Source organism: Taudactylus pleione, unplaced genomic scaffold (genome assembly GCF_031769625.1).
Source record: "Taudactylus pleione unplaced genomic scaffold, aTauple2 ptg000401l, whole genome shotgun sequence".
Lineage (NCBI taxonomy): Eukaryota > Metazoa > Chordata > Amphibia > Anura > Myobatrachidae > Taudactylus > Taudactylus pleione.
In genome coordinates, this window is record NW_028284803.1 from 133,155 (window position 1) to 149,565 (window position 16,411).

A 16,411-nucleotide genomic window follows, 5' to 3' on the forward strand; every position below is an offset into this window, starting at 1 on the left:
AAGTGATTTGGACAGAGAGTTTGCTCCCAAGCATGTCATCCCGATTCTTGGTAAATTTGAGATGTATGTTTTAGGTGAAAAGTACTTCCGATTTGGCCCGCTGGTGATTTGATTCGAGATTGCTATATCACCCGTGTTTAACAAGTGAGATGAGAGAAATCTCTCTCTAACTCACCCGACTTTGCCTTTAGTAAATTTGCAAGTAGGAAAAAAATGAATAAATCACCCGAGATGGTCATCTTGACCTATCTCGATTCTTAGTAAATTTACCCCTAACTATGTCAATGGCTATATTTAGCATTTAGGGGTCACAGAGAGAGATTAGGCTCTATTAATAATGGGAATTTTCTTTCCATTATAGAATTACTTGCAGATTATGATCCTATTCTAAAGGAACTAATACAGTTGCCCAAGGATCTGTCAAGTACCTAAGCCCAAAAATTCAAAATTAAATTATAGATATTCTGGCAAAACAAGTGCAGAATTAAATCATAATAGAAATAAAACAGGCCAAGTTTTATTCGATAATCATGGATACTACTCAGGACATAGCTAAAGTTGATCAGTTGAGCCAGATAATCCGATATGTTTCCATTGACAGAGATGCAAGCCTGAGAGCAACCTCTGTAAACATCAATGAAATGTTTCTAGGTTTCCATGCTGTCAAAGACCAGAGTGCTGCAGGTCTAGAAAAGGAAATAATTGCTTGTAAAGAAAATAAAGGCCTAGCATTGAATAGATGCTGTGGACAAGGGTATGATGGTGCAGCTACAATGTGTGGCATATATTCTGGAGTTTAGGTACAAATTTTAAAGAAAGAACAAAATGCCCTCTATGTTCATTGTGCATCACATAACCTTAATTTGGTATTGCAAGATTCTGTTGCTGGAATCAAAGAAGAATCAAGTTTTTTGATGTTGTACAGAATGTATATACCTTTTTTGGTGACAGCATACAGAGATGGGAAAGTCTGTCCACATTTACTAGCGAATACTCCCTTACATTGAAAACATTATGTCCTATACGCTGGTCATCACATTACGACTCTCTGCTTGCTTTATGTTTCCAGTTTGTAGACATTATGCAGGCATTGTCCAAAATTATTTTATTATCCAAGAAAACAAAGGAGAGAGATGAGGCCATGAATATATAAAAAAAATGGAGTCATTCCACTTTGTATTCCTCATTGTTCTGCAAACAACTACATATTTTGAACATCGTGAACTCTGTATCCAAAATGATTCAGGCAAAGGACATGGATTTGTCCAAAGCAGCACAGGTAATAAAGAATGCTGCTGAGGCACTTTCCACTTATCGAAACAATTTTGACAGTGCCAAGCAGACCTCAGTTTCCCTTCCGGAAAGTGGACGATTCCAACACACTTTCAAAGAGAGAGAATTCACAATGTTAAGCATTATTTTGATGAGCGGTGTGTGGATGAGAGATTATCAAATCTTGAGCAACACTTTAAAGTTACAGGGGTCTATTTACTAAGCAGTGTTAGGAGACAGAGTGAAAAGTGATAAGAAAGTGATAAGGTGCCAGCCAATCAGCTCCAAACTGTCATTTTTCGAACACAGCCTGTGAGATGACAATTGGGAGCTAATTGACTGGCACCTTATCATTTCTTATCACTTTTCACTATGTCTCCTAACACTGCTTAGTTAATAGACCCCACAGTTTTTAATCGCTGTTTAGACATAATAATACAACAGCTGTCAAACAGATTTAGTGGACTAAACCAGGTTCTCCAAAATTTTGAGATAATCAAGCCTGCAACACTAGCATTGATCAGATGATGACCTATTCAGTGCTGCATCAGGTCTTCAGGAGAATTATCACAATGATCTATGGCCCTCATTCAGAGCCGCTCGTTAACAGCAGTACGCTCATTGCGTTCCGATGTTGAGAAACCGCGCATGCGTCGGTGTAACACTGCGCATGTGCGAACGGCATATTGCGAGCTTTTTTTCACTCGTTCGGCAAATTGCGAACAGGAAGTGACATGTCAAATGTGATTGACAGAACAGGCCGTTTTTGGGCGGTCACGGGGGAGGAGATGGAAAAACGCAGGCGTGGCGAGGCGTTTTTGGGGCGTACATAAATTAGCTCATGTGAACGTCCAATGTGTTCGTACCAACTCATACGTCACTGGCTGATCCTCTTTCCGTTCAAACTGCTCGCACAGCTTAGGGTCTGGATTACTCGACCACAATGGCGATGGCCTTGTCCTTTTGCCCGGGCCTCCACGATGTTTCATCGATTTATCACGGCTTGTCAGATAAACAATCAACTTTGGATTGAAAACCAGCTTGTTTTTTTTTTTTGTTTCACTTTGTAATAGCACAAAACTGTACGCAGCTGAAAATGTCGGCTGCTAATTTCTGGATTATACAATCAATTAGCGTTTTTTGGTAGTAATGTATTTTACAATTTGGTTAGTATTTTTGCATTTTGTAACAAGATTGTATTCATCTTTGTGTGTATTGTAACCTTTTGGCTTTTTTGGGTTTTTTTAAATTCATTTATTCCAAAGTGTTTTTTAAAGTAACAGTTTTTTTTAACCCTTGATTTTTTGCAAGTCCCAAACTCCGAATTCGTTTTTACCTTGTGTGCCAGAATTAACTTTAAACAATTGTCAAATAATGTCACAATACAGTTGTGAACAATTTGTATGTTTTATTTTCCAAACACATTTTTACACAAATCATGTGCATTGTCATGTACATTTTTGGGGTCCTTGTTACCCACTAATATTGGACACATTTTTTTGAAAGAAATGACATTTTTGGCACACAATCGAATAAAAATAAAAAAACAATTCACAAGAAAGAAGAGGGAAGTTTTGGCCAGAAAGGAATATGGGGCAAGCACAGAAGGTGTGTGGGCAAAGTAGCCAGTGCTGTCATCGTTTCTTTCCCCGTTTGGCTGGGGTAGGGTGGGCGCCTGACCGGCTTCGGGATGTCCTCTGGCTGGCCTGTCCAGAGGCAGATGTTCTGGCCTCTGGACTAGGCACAGGGCTAGGCACATTTGGAGGAATGGCTGTTGTTGTGCCAGAGGTGGAGGATCCAGATGTTCCGGCAGGAAGGGAGGTCGGCTCCACCATGTGCTGGCGAACGAGCTGCTCCAGGGCATTGGCGATTCGGATGTTGGCCCTGGTATTTTCAGCCAGGGCCTGACAAATGGTCACGTTGGCCGCCGCATTTTGCTCCAGGGCCTCAGCCACCCGTAGCAGACTGGCGTCCATCCTCTGCAGAATCTCCGTATGGGAATCCGATTTAAAATTGAGTTCTGTGAGGAGTGCCACTGCCTGCGAGGGGGATTGCCCAGGACTGGCTTCTGCAGGGTCCTCAGCCGGATGTACTGGTTCCTCCCCTGTAGAGCCAGCAGAAATTCGCCGGCCAAGGCTCCCCTCTGGAGCAGACTCATCCGCCTGTGTCTCTGTGAGAAAAAAGAGAAAAGAGGAACATTAGAATCTACATATTGTCACAATAACATTTCAGAGTTGGTTACATCACAACATTTACCTGGGACAACATGAGGAGCCGCAAAGTCTGGCATGTCCGTATCCATGTTGGACACGCCAAACACCTCCACAGCCTGCACACACCCCTGTGCCAACTCTTCCAAATCATTCAACTCCAATGACACAGGGGTGGGACCCCCACCTGTCCCCCTTGCATGCCTAGCCCTGTCCGCCATTTTTTGTTTCAGGCGATATTTGAAGTCTTGCCATCTGTGGGTGAAAAAGTAACCATTATTCCTGCATTTTGTTTTTTTTTTGGTTTTAGGGTGGTCAAGTTTTTACTTACCGCCGTTTGACATCCTGGGCTAGATGGACATAATCACCCACCCTATTGACAGCACTGGCTATCTCCTCCCACATTTTCCACTTCTGGTTTACGCCCATATTCCTGTCTGCCTGTGGCAGGATGTCCACACACTTCTGAACCAAAACCTCCATCTCCTTTCTTGTGAATTGTGGCTGCCTTTTCTTTTTCCCTGCTTTGCCCGGAATACTGGGCCCAGCAGCCTCTTCCATGTCATCCTCTTCACCTATTTTTTTAAACGTTGTAAAATTTCAGCTTGCAAACTTTCACTATATTATGTTTCAAAATAATCCTTGTTTGGAAATGCCTGAAAAACTTACCGGCCGCCTCTTGGCCATTGTTTGCCTGGTCTGTAGCCATTTCTTACAGCCAAACAAGAAATACACCAGAAGGTTTTTTTTGGGTCGTGACCTATTTATACATGCGTCCTTATTTTTCGTCCGCATCATTGATTGTGCGTTCCTATGATCCCTCCTTAATTTGAGCGGGAAAATAAACACTATTTATGGCTTTGGGCGTCTCGAGTCGAGGTGGCGGGTGTTGGTTGTTGGAGGTTACGTTGGTCGGAGTGGATTGTTGGCGGGAATTGTATTTGGCGGTGTTTGGCGTTTTTTTCTGTGTGTTTTTTTGGAGTTTATCTTTCCGTTCGCTTTTTTTTGGTGTGGTTCTTTTATTTGTCGTGTATTTTTTTGGTAAGTTTTTGTCCGTCTTCCTTTTGTTCACTTTGTGTATCCTTCTTTTTGTAAAATTTTGTTATCTAATTTTTTAACAATTCTCCTTTGGTAGGTTTCTTTTGGCTCTGCCCCTACGACCTTTTTATCTGGTGACTTATATATCCTCTATTGGTAAGTTTGTTTTTTCACTTGTTTATTAAATGTTCATGTTTTTTTTTACGCCACTTTGTTTCACCTTACAGTTTTTCCCTTTGGTTTTGTGATTCCTAAATGTCTGAACTAATTTCCGCATTTTTGTCTGGTTATTTTCTGTATTGTAATTGCGAACTAATTAGCGCATTTTTGTCTGGTTATTTTCTGTATTGTAATTGCGAACTAATTAGCACATGTTTGTCTGGTTATTTTCTGTATTGTAATTGTGAACTAATTAGCGCATTTTTGTCTGGTTATTTTCTGTATTGTAATTGCGAACTAATTAGCGCATTTTTGTCTGGTTATTTTCTGTATTGTAATTGCAAACTAATTAGCGCATTTTTGCCTGGTTATTTTCTGTATTGTAATTGCGAACTAATTAGCGCATTTTTGTCTGGTTATTTTCTGTATTGTAATTGCGAACTAATTAGCGCATTTTTGTCTGGTTATTTTCTGTAGTTAAATTGGTTGAGATTTACCGTTAGCAATTTTTTTATAATTTGTGGCCCAAATTGTGGTAGTCTGCGCACTGTTGTTTTGGTCTTTGGCGAAATGTGTGTTTATCCCCTTTTATGTTTTGTAATGTACCCAATTTAGAATCCTAAATGGCCACCCTAAATTTTTTCATTGTTTTTTTTTTTTAATTTTAGGCTTGGTAAATCATGACAATACCCCGGCATGTAAGCATCATTGGATTGTATCGTAAAGATAAGTATTTTTTCAATTTTTTGGGGGCCAAAAAACCTTACATTCAATTCTTGCCATTTCAGGTTGATCTTGGTCGGATTGTTGTGGCCATGCTCCCGGAAGCCGACCAACCTCAATCTCGTCCCAGGCGTAGGCATCGTAGGCGTGCAAGGCCCCAGACATATCGAACACGTGTCAGCCTTTTTGGAATGCCCGATGATGAGGTGTTAAGATGCTACCGTCTTCCGCCCCAAATCATCATAGACACTCTCTCATTAATAGAGAGTGATCTTGAGCGGCAAATTGACAGTCCTACAGCAATACCACCACTTACGCAATTTATGGCGGTGTTACATTTCTGTGCCTCAGGATCGTTTCAAACCACGGTGGGAATAGTTGCGGGAATTTCCCAATCCTCCTTTTCCAGGATCCTGAGGGCTGTGATGGAGGCCCTTTTCAAGCACCTCCATCATTTTATTCAAATGCCTTTGGATATGGGTGCCCTTAGTGTGGCCAAGGCCAATTTTTACCAAATAGCTGGCTTCCCACACATCATAGGTGTTGTGGATGGTACTCACATACCACTTCAGCCTCCAGCACGGCTGGAGGCCATTTTTAGGAACCGCAAACACTATCACTCCCTGAATGTAATGGTGGTATGTGATGCCTCCCTCCAGATCCTGTCCCTGAATGCAAAATTACCCGGGAGTGCACATGACTCATTCGTCATCTGGCAATCAGGGATATGGCAAAAATTAGACAACCTACAAGCTGGTGATGCATGGCTTCTGGGTAAGTGGAGACCTTTAGTACATAACAATGTTAAGCTTGATACACAGTGATCCTGATGTTGTCACTTCTTTTTCACAGGAGACAGTGGCTACCCTTGCACGCCCTGGCTGCTCACTCCTTATTTGGCTCCCACACCAGGGACACAAAGTGATTTTAATTCCACACTTACAGCCACCAGGCAAGTGGTGGAGCACTGTATCGGCCTTTTAAAAGGCCGATTCAGATGCCTCCACCGCTCTGGTGGCGAGCTCATTTATTTGCCGGATATGGTTTCGAAAATTGTGGACCTGTGAGGGATATTTCACAACATCGCCATAAGGAGTGGTGTCCCAATGCAGCCAGAGGATGCCTTGCCTGAGGATGGCCCCCCCGAGGTTGATCGGAGGTCAGTATGTGGGGGGGCCATACGCGATGATGTGGTGGCCAGATATTTTAGGTAATTATTGGCACAAAAGAAGTTCTTTGACACAATGTGTTAAGGATTTTGGGAGACCATCTAATTAATTTGTTTATTATTTCCCATCTTCTGTTTGATTTTATAATCTTTTGGACTGAAACGATGACTACTTCCTGCTACCCAAAACAAACCTTCATGGGGACACATTGGATATATATTCTGGACCCAATATTGCAACTTCACATTTGTGGAATCATGTTGGCATGCTCATTCGTCAACCAGTTCTTGATTTTTCTTTACTTTTTTCATATGGTGTTTGATGGGTTGTACATTTTGTTATCACTGTGTGTATTGTTTGTGAGCCAACACTTTGGTTTTTTAGTTATGTGTTGAATACATTTTTTGAGATTGTAATTTCGCAAATTTTCTTGAACATTACAAGCAAGTGTAACCAGGTTCACCCACGTTAAAATTGCTTAAGGGTTAATCCTGTAATGTCGCAATTTGCTCAAAATTTAAATATGCTTTCTGTGTCAAAACCAACACCAAAAGGTATTATGTAGAATCAGTATGCTTTGGAATCTCGGGCTAAGCAGGTTGCCCCCAAAATTGGAACATGTAAAATGTACTAATTGAAAAAATGTAATAACAAAAAATGCCCCAAGCCGATTGTTACTGTTAGCTGTTTCATGTGCCTGTTTTCTAAAAATCTACAACACACAATCTTAGTGACATTAGTTGCAAATACTTGCTGCAAGAGTCTACTTATGTAAGTGTAAACAATCTAAGCTTTGGAGACAAGGAATGAGACTGAACCATAAATTTAACTTTTTTATTATGAAAAATAATTTGGCTCTAAAAAAAAAAAATTATGGACGCAGGATCCCTGCCATACGATCAAGGACCACCAGCAGGCCGATCACGTGGCCCCGCATCACTTGGACGCACCCGGCTAGGTCCGCCAAACGCCTCTTGTCCTCTGTGGGTTAGAAAAGTGTGGGGCATAATACATAATTTAAGAAACACCCAGAAAAAATAAGCAAAACAGAGCTATCCAAAAATGACAATAGTGTGACCAAAAGCACATTTAACCAAAAAAACCAAAGGCCACAAAAATGGACACCAAAAAATAAAAAAAATAAAAAAATAGACTGTTTTGCCATGTGGGATATGTGTATGGGGAAATCAGCAGTAAAAGGTAAAGACAAACAGAGATATACCAAAACTTTTGACAAACCAAAAAAAGGAAAAGGCACAGACACAGGATTAGATCAAAACATTTGAAACCACAAAAAAGGATAAAAGGGAAACATACCTTTCAGATTGATGGCTGGCCCAGAACCAACTCCCTCGTCCTCCTCGGAGGTGGCCAAATTCCCCAACGAGGTGGGAGGGGTGATGACAGATTCCGGCGAGGGGGTAGTCACGAGAGGGGTGGTTGGAGGGGAGGGGGAATTGGGATGGAGGGGAAGTAGCACAGAGGGATGTGCGACAGGGTCTGGGCAGGCTAGGGAGGAGGGGGAATTTAGGGTATTTTGGGGAGAGGATGTTTGGCTGGGGGTTGGGGAGAGGGGCCGAGAGTGCCGTCTTTGGCGGCGATGACGCCGTAGTCTTCGCTCTGCCCCTAAATGATGGAAAACAAATTGAGGTTAGTTTAGAACATCACCTTGTTAAACGCTAATTGTTGAACCCCAAAAAATGAAAACATGCACATGCAGATATGAGTACAAAGAATAAACAGGCCATACATGAAAACATGCACATGCAGATATGAGTACAAAGAATAAACAGGCCATACATGAAAACATGCACATGCAGATATGAGTACAAAGAATAAACAGGCCATACATGAAAACATGCACATGCAGATATGAGTACAAAGAATAAACAGGCCATACATGAAAACATGCACATGCAGATATGAGTACAAAGAATAAACAGGCCATACATGAAAACATGCACATGCAGATATGAGTACAAAGAATAAACAGGCCATACATGAAAACATGCACATGCAGATATGAGTACAAAGAATAAACAGGCCATACATGAAAACATGCACATGCAGATATGAGTACAAAGAATAAACAGGCCATACATAAAAACATGCACAAGCAGATATGAGTACAAAGAATAAATAGGCCATACATGAAAACATGCAAACGCAGTTAGGGCCACAAAGATAAACATGAAAAACAAAGTCAAATAAACTTACTTTCCGCTATCTGCATGCGAAAGCATGCCAGCAAGCGGGGCGTCCGCCGATGCAGGTCGGACCACCTGCGCTCCAGCTGGCCGATCTGGCGGCGTGAGCCGAAGGAACGCAGGCGGCCACGTACCTCCGCATATGCGGAACGCTTTTCCCGATTGGTGATGGGGGGAGGCTGGCTGGTGATCCGCCTGTCCATCACCTCGGTTAATACCATGAGCTCGCGCCTGGTGAATGCCGAGGCTCTCATGATGGCAATGGTGTATTTTTAATAAAACAATTTTAATAAAGACCAGAAAAAATTTTTGATTGGCTAATGTATTTGGTTAATTAACAGGACCAATTCTATTGGTTAGTGTATGAGTCATGTGTTCGACAGGGCCACAAATCTATTGTGAGTTATGATAGGCTTGATGCAGTGACATGCGTAAGCTAATTTAAATAAAGAAATGAACCCAGTAAAATATGCGTGGGTAAAAACACAGAAAACAAATGGATAATTGCCTCAAACATGTATTTTGACAAATAAAAGTGAATGTTTAAGCCGTACGTATTCTGCGGGTAAACACAAACACGGACAAGAGTAAAGTTTATTGCATGTCAAAATAAAAAAAAATAAAAACTTGTGATGAGCAATTAAGCTAATTGATATATTGATTGGCATGATACGATTGAGGGAGGTAGGCAGAATAAACGAGCAGGTAATCGGAATCTGACAGGCCCACTTCCGGTTTGTACTTGTGCGTGCGTGCCCTTCAAGCCACATTGGGGATGTACGCTCGCTATTTGGCACGCTCGTTAGTTAGAGGAGGGGTCGGTAGACTTTGGGGAGGAAGTTTAGCTGCGTTCAAAATTACAAGCGAGCGCTTAAATTAACATATTTCGGTACGTACGCCGAACGTACGAACAACCACTTGCGTCCGGGTCTGAATGAGGGCCAATATTCTGACTTTCCTGTACAGCTCCTAAGTTTCAGATTTGCACTTCAGGAGGACATTTATATATGTTCCTCTGTGAAAGAACTTGCACATCTTCTGTTGGTTGAAAACAGTGCTCTTTCATCAACACTGGCAGAAGTGTGTGTAGCATTGCTACTTCTTCTAACCCTTCCTGTGACCATAGCAAGTGCAGAAAGATCATTTTCAAAGCTAAAATTCATTAAGAATTATATGCAAAGTACAATGTCAGAAGAAAGACTTTCTGGACTTGCAGTACTAAGCATTAAAAATGAAAGAGCTAGAAAACTAAACCTTGATGAGATTGTGAACCGTTTTGCTGAAGTAAAAGCATGCCGACGTGTTTTCTGATTAATGGTCTTGTATGTCAGTAAACAGTTAATTGGGAGTTGGAAAGTTATACAGTTGGGAAAGTTTTACTAACATGTTTTCAGTTGAAGTAATCCACCATCTTAAGTTAAACTAACACAGTTTTACCAAAACTAAGTTAATATACTGATTTAAAGATAGCTGAAGGCTACATAAGTGTACAGGCTTGGAGCCGATAGCAGTTTGAATGCAGGTTTACATAGCTGTTGATTGGCAGGTTAGTAGGGACTGGGTTTTAGCCTATCAGAGTGCAAGTAGGGCGGGTCTTTAGAAGTTATATAGGGTCAGGTTAATGTAAGTACTTCCTCTTTGCTCTAGAATTCCTGGAAGGCTAAGTAACCTGCGCCACACCTTGGTCCTGTCACTGAGATTTTACTCTTTTTACAGCACTTATTCATCTAGATTTTTCTTGCCATCTTATTTTCTTTGGTTTTCATCCTTATTTTCCTATTCTCATTCCTTTTATTTTTGCATCCTTTCTTATTTGGCTTATTTCAGCTTTAGTATTTATTTTTTCTGCTTTATTTCTTTTCTTATTCTTTATTTCATTATTAAAGCCATTTATTGCTAGCCGTCCACCCCCCCTTTATCATGTCCCATCAGCAGCGCTCCGCTCCCCCACCCAGGCGCTCATCTGACTTCACACATACCCTCTCGTCCCTCTCCTCAGTGCGCAGACATGTCTCCCCACCCGCCCAGCTCCCTCTGCCTGGCGCCGCATGTGAATACCCCCCGCAGGCCTGGCGCTCGGCTAAGAGGCTGGCACCACTGCTCGCTCTACTCACCTCGGCGGTTCCTCCAGCTGTCAGCCCAGTGGCTCCTGCTGCAGCCACGGGCGCACTGCCAGGTCCTTCCGCGGGCACGCCCCCGGCACCTGCCGCAACTAGCTCGGTGGCTCCCGTTCTCAGTTCCCACAGTATCAAGGCTGCCCTCCCTGTGTGGGTGGGATCCAGCAGGGCCCATAAAGGGCGGCAAATGGCCACCATTAACTCCCATAGTGCCACTGACCTGGCCACACCCCCTGTGGCCATTTTAGGCTCTCCTGCTGGTGGGGTTGCGTAGGCAGCTAGTGTGGAGGGGGATGTTGCTGCTGGTGTGACCCTGGTCAGTAGTGTACAGCCTCTTCCCATGCCTTTGCAATTTACCTCCCCTATACACACTCTCACTCACTACCCAAGCCCACCCTGCAGGGCAAGTTTTCACCAACACATCACACAGTGTTAGCACCCCCCATGTCAACATTAATTCTTCCCAACATCAGGTTCTGCTTGTCTCCCAGGCCCCTGTGCAGCTACTCCTGCCATCCCTACAATTGGATCCTGGTAGCGAGTCTGACACTCCTAGTGAGGAGGAAGCTTGCTTGTCTGGAGCGGCTGAACCCCGAAATATAGCTCTGTCACCTGTGTCCCCATTATTTTTCTCTGAGTCTCCAGCAACGCCTGCTATTTCTGTTCCCCAGACGCACCTTGGTCTCAGTGGGTCAGATGCCCCCTCTCCTTTTTTATCCTGCCTTTCCGTATGCGCCCACTTTTAATGAACAAGCGGCTGGTATCCCAAATCATCCATTCTCTTTTTGGCTATTCCCCCCCCCCAAAGTTTCCAGACGTCAGGGAGCGGAGTTAATCCGGCTGGCATAGATATATTTCCATATGAGTCACTGCATTCATGGGGTTTTTCCTCCATTATTTATTTATTTACAGTTTCTTATATAGCGCAGCAAATTCCGTTGCGCTTTACAATTTGAATCAACATTAACATTATACTGGGTTGTAAAAGACATAGATACATACATAATTAAAAGACATACATAAAGGTAAGAGGGCCCTGCTCGCAAGATTACAATCCATTAAATTGGCCTCTGCAATGCAGCCAGGCAATACCACTTCTGCAGCTTCTACCCCGTCCCTAATGCAAGATCAAGTCCCTGCGTTACCAGTACTGGCTACGCCACACCCTCCAACTCCGGTTGTTTTGCCAGCAACTGCTCCTCCTATTTCCTCTTCAGTTGCAGGGTCTGAGGCAGGGACATCCAAGTCAATGGCGGCTCCCATATCAGGCACTGAAAAACCTTTAGGGTACTTTAGAAGCAAAGGAGCAGGATGCTGGTCCGTCAGGTACCATTGCAGGGGCAGAGGCCGGGTCATCCGAGTCAATGGCGACAACCAATGCAGGTGTGGAAAAAATGGGGGAAAAGGGTATCTCAGAAACAGTGGAGCCAGTGGCTGGTACGTCTAGTGCCGGTGAGGATGGTGCCATCACACAAACATCACATCACACTAGCTCTTATACCAGTGACAGCAGTTCTTCCTCGGGCTCAACTAAGAGGCCACAGAAAATAATGAAAATATTGGAAAAACATTTTAAGGGCCGCATAAGAATGAGTCCAGCAAGCGTGCTTCACAGACAGTTAGTCAACCCAGTGGCAGCAGCAATTTAGTACATAGTACAGCGATCACGAGGGGTTTGCGCAGGAGCGTAATAGAACGGATTGCTAAAGGGTGTTTTGTGGAATTGTTCAAAATTACAGAAGAGGGAAAGAAAGGTTTGGCTGCAGCAAAGGCATCAGGCGGCATAGAGGAAGAAGCCAATAGATGCTATAATAATTGGCTTAATGGTATGCTGGTATTTGGGGCATGCTATGCGGAATCCAGGCCTGCAGAGTATTTGAACATTTTAAAGTACATACATTTGATACATGGTATGTACGTTAAATCAAGGGGCAATATATGGCACGCTTACGATGAAGAGTTTCGGAAGAAGCAGGATGGGCATACTGTTATGTTTTTGGGATTTAAAGACGTAGAAGTATGGTTGGAAGTGACTCAGCAGAGGAAAGTGGGATTGGAGACAGTTGTTAGTAAAAATCAGTGTGGACCAGCTAGAGCATAGCAAAATACTTTTCAAAAAGGGAAATGTTTTTTTTTCTTTTCAATGGGGCCCAATGTGATCGGGAGGCGAACTGCCGCTTTCGACACCTTTGCGCCAATTGTGGAGGGGGACATTCTTCCAAGGAATCCTGTTGGCTAAAGTCGATATTGAATCAGTGCTTTGCCTGCTGCCTTTTCATCCTTCAGGTTGATGGGTTTCAGGTTTAAAGGCCAATATTATATAGACCGTTGTTTACCCATGGGATGCCCAGTATCATGTGCTTTCTTTGAAAGGTTTAGCACCTTTCTGCAATGGTGTGTGCAAGCTAAGACATGTAAGAAAACATTGTTTTTCAACACAGGCGCTGTTCAAGGTTTTAGGAGTACCCATTGCTCAGAATAAGACGGAGGGTCCCACACCCTCTTTGTCTTACTTGGGTATTGAAATTGATACGGTGGTGGGCTGCTGCCATTTACCAATGGATAAGGTACAGCATTTAACGGGCCAGATAAGTAGTTGTTTAGCAGGTAACAAGATTGAACTTAGGGAGGTGCAATCCCTTTTAGGCTTAATGCATTTTGCATGCAGGGTGATACCGATTGGAAATGTTTTCTGTAGAAAACTAGAAAGGGCTATAGCCAGGCTCACTGCTCCGCGTCATAAACTTAGATTATCTAGGGAAATTTAGGATGATCTAACATGTGGTTGTCATTCTTAAGTGATTTTAATGGGGTTAGGATTTGGGTGAGTCGGCCCCTGTCTGCAGCTGTATACAGATGCTTCAGGATCGGTGGGTTTCGGTGCATACCTAGATGGCAAGTGGTGTGCGGAGCCATGGCCTCAAGTTTGGCATTCTGCCGGTTTAACGGCAAACCTATTGCTATTGGAGCTTTTTATACTATGGTCGCGGTAGCTTCACAATCGGAACATTGTGTTCCGGTGCGATAACTTAGGATTAGTGCAAGCTAACAATAATCAGAGAGCTCAATCACCTTTGGCATTGCGTCTTTTTTGACATCTAGTGCTTAAGTGTTTGGAGGTGAATACCTTTTTTCGGGGCGAAGCATGTCCCGGGAGTAGATAATTGCATCGCCGACGCGCTTTCACATTTTCAGAGGGTGAAATTCAGAGAGCTTGCACCTAAGGCGAAGCTCCAGGGCTTACAATGCCCTTCCTCTGTCTGGTAGATTATCGAGACGGGTTAGAAGGATTAGCTGCCATGGCATTAGTGCCGTCCACGAGACAGGCCTATTCCAAAGCGTGTTGAGATTGGGATCAATTTCGGGCTTCTAGCTTATGCGATGGTAAGACCTGCGAGCAGAGCTTAAGTGCATTTGTATGGGGGTGTTACAAACAGGGTCGATCTAGAGCGTCTACTGCTACAGCATTGGCGGGGATTTCATATTTTTCAAAGATGTATGGGAGAAGTGACCCCACAAAATTACTTTTGATTTCCAAAGCTATGAAAGGTTGGGCTAAATCGGAAGGGGTGAAGGAGGATAAGAGACGCCCCATTGACCTGGACTTGCTTAAGGATTTAATCAGCTGCTTACCTAATGTAGCTTCAAGTGATTTTCTATGGCTTTCTTTGGGGCATTTCTGGTTTGTGAATTAGTAGCCGCCTCTAAGCAATCTATGCAGTCTGGTCTACTTGGTAAAAATGTGGTGCAGAAACCTAAGGCCCTTATGTGCAAAATTCATAGGTCAAAAATAGACAAGGTAGGTAAGGGGAAATGGGTGATGGTTCCAGCCCAAGTTTTAACAGATGTGTGCTCAGTAGCCTTAGCAAATAATTATCTAAGAATACCATACTTGCCAACTCTACCTCATTGTCAGGGAGACTCCCTGAAATAGCAGCAATCTCCCTGTCTCCATGAAGAGTCTACCAATCTCCCTCATTTCACCTTACCCCCATCATGACACTGTTATATAAAATAGAAAACAGAGATCTATACATTCAAATGGGATCATTAGTATAATTTCCCTGCATTGGTTATAAGGCACAATGATCCCTATGGTTAGAAGAATACGTCCTAGGGATAGCAGACATTGGTTGGCGCATGCAGATGGCTCACCGCTTACAAGATTTCAGTTTTCTGCAGTGTTTAAGCGATGCTTAGTATTCTTACTTCTGGATGTGGCAGCCTATGGCACACATTCATTCAATATAGGGGTGGCCACTTGTGTTGCAGAATCAGTTTGCTCTTAACCGGCCATCAAGGAGCTTGGTAAGTGGAAGTCAGCAGCATACAAAAAATACATACGTAGTAATGCACAGCATTAGGTACTAATGCGCTCCCTGCGGGGTAAACCCAGGCTTAGTCATTTAACTCACCACTATTGTGGGGGTATGAAGGGATTTGCCCTATATTTTTTCCCTTTAACCAAGGGTTTTTTTTGCATTACAGGTTCTACCTTCGTCTGGGTTGCCGGTCCTATTGCGCTCCCCCCACCTTCCCTCCCCCATCCCAACCTTTTATGTTTCATGTTGTTTGTGTGAGCATGGTGATGATTTGGTTGGATTAGTTAATAATTATATATCGGATTACATCTGTTACAGATGTTCTCCGGACCTCTTCAGAAGTTTGGTTCGTGGGTCACTCGTTCATTTATTGGGCGGCCCACTCGCTATCAGCCATGGAGGCTACTATGTTGCTTAGTGGTCGGTGGGTTAGGTGGATAGGAATCAGAGGCCTAAAGTGGGAGGGCATGGGTTGTCTAGTCAAAGAATCCATAGCAAAATGGGGACCTCCAGGGTGCCTAGTGATACATTCTGGGGGCAATGACGTAGGTAAATGGACAGGCATAAAATTTATCATTAGTATCAAGGCGGATGTGGATAGTTGGCAGTTAAGGTATAGTTCCATACGGTTTGTTTGGTCAGATATCATACAGCGTCAGGTCTGGAGGTGCCCTCACAAGAGACCAGTAATTGACTGCATACTACGGTAGAGTAATGCTTCTGTCTGAAAACACATTATTAGCTCAGGGGGTCTTGTGGCAAGGCATCCGGGAATCCGTTATGATGACCCCTTAGCTTTTCGTAGAGAGGGGGTTCATCTTGGTGAAGTTGGGATGAGAGTGTTCCTTCATGAGATTCTTTCGGTTGTGCAGGTGAAGTTATAAGGTTACTTGGTGGCGGGCTGCGATCTTTGATCTCTGCTTTGGCTGGAAAGCATTGCTTCTCAGCGGCCAATAGTGGACGCAAGTGGTAGCTGTGGGGGCACCTTCCTTTCGCGGGGCGAGCTGTCTCTGCCTAATGGGGGGACCTGGGCTTCTTCATTAAGCTTGGGCCCCTGCAGTGCTAAGCTAATAGAGGGCGGGGCGTTTAGGCCTCTGCGGCTGAGTTTGCGTCAGGGGGGCTTACAGCCGCTCCCCATTTGATAGTGGGGCTAGAGCTGAGATTAGCAATGCTTTCTTTTGCCACCTTCTTTTT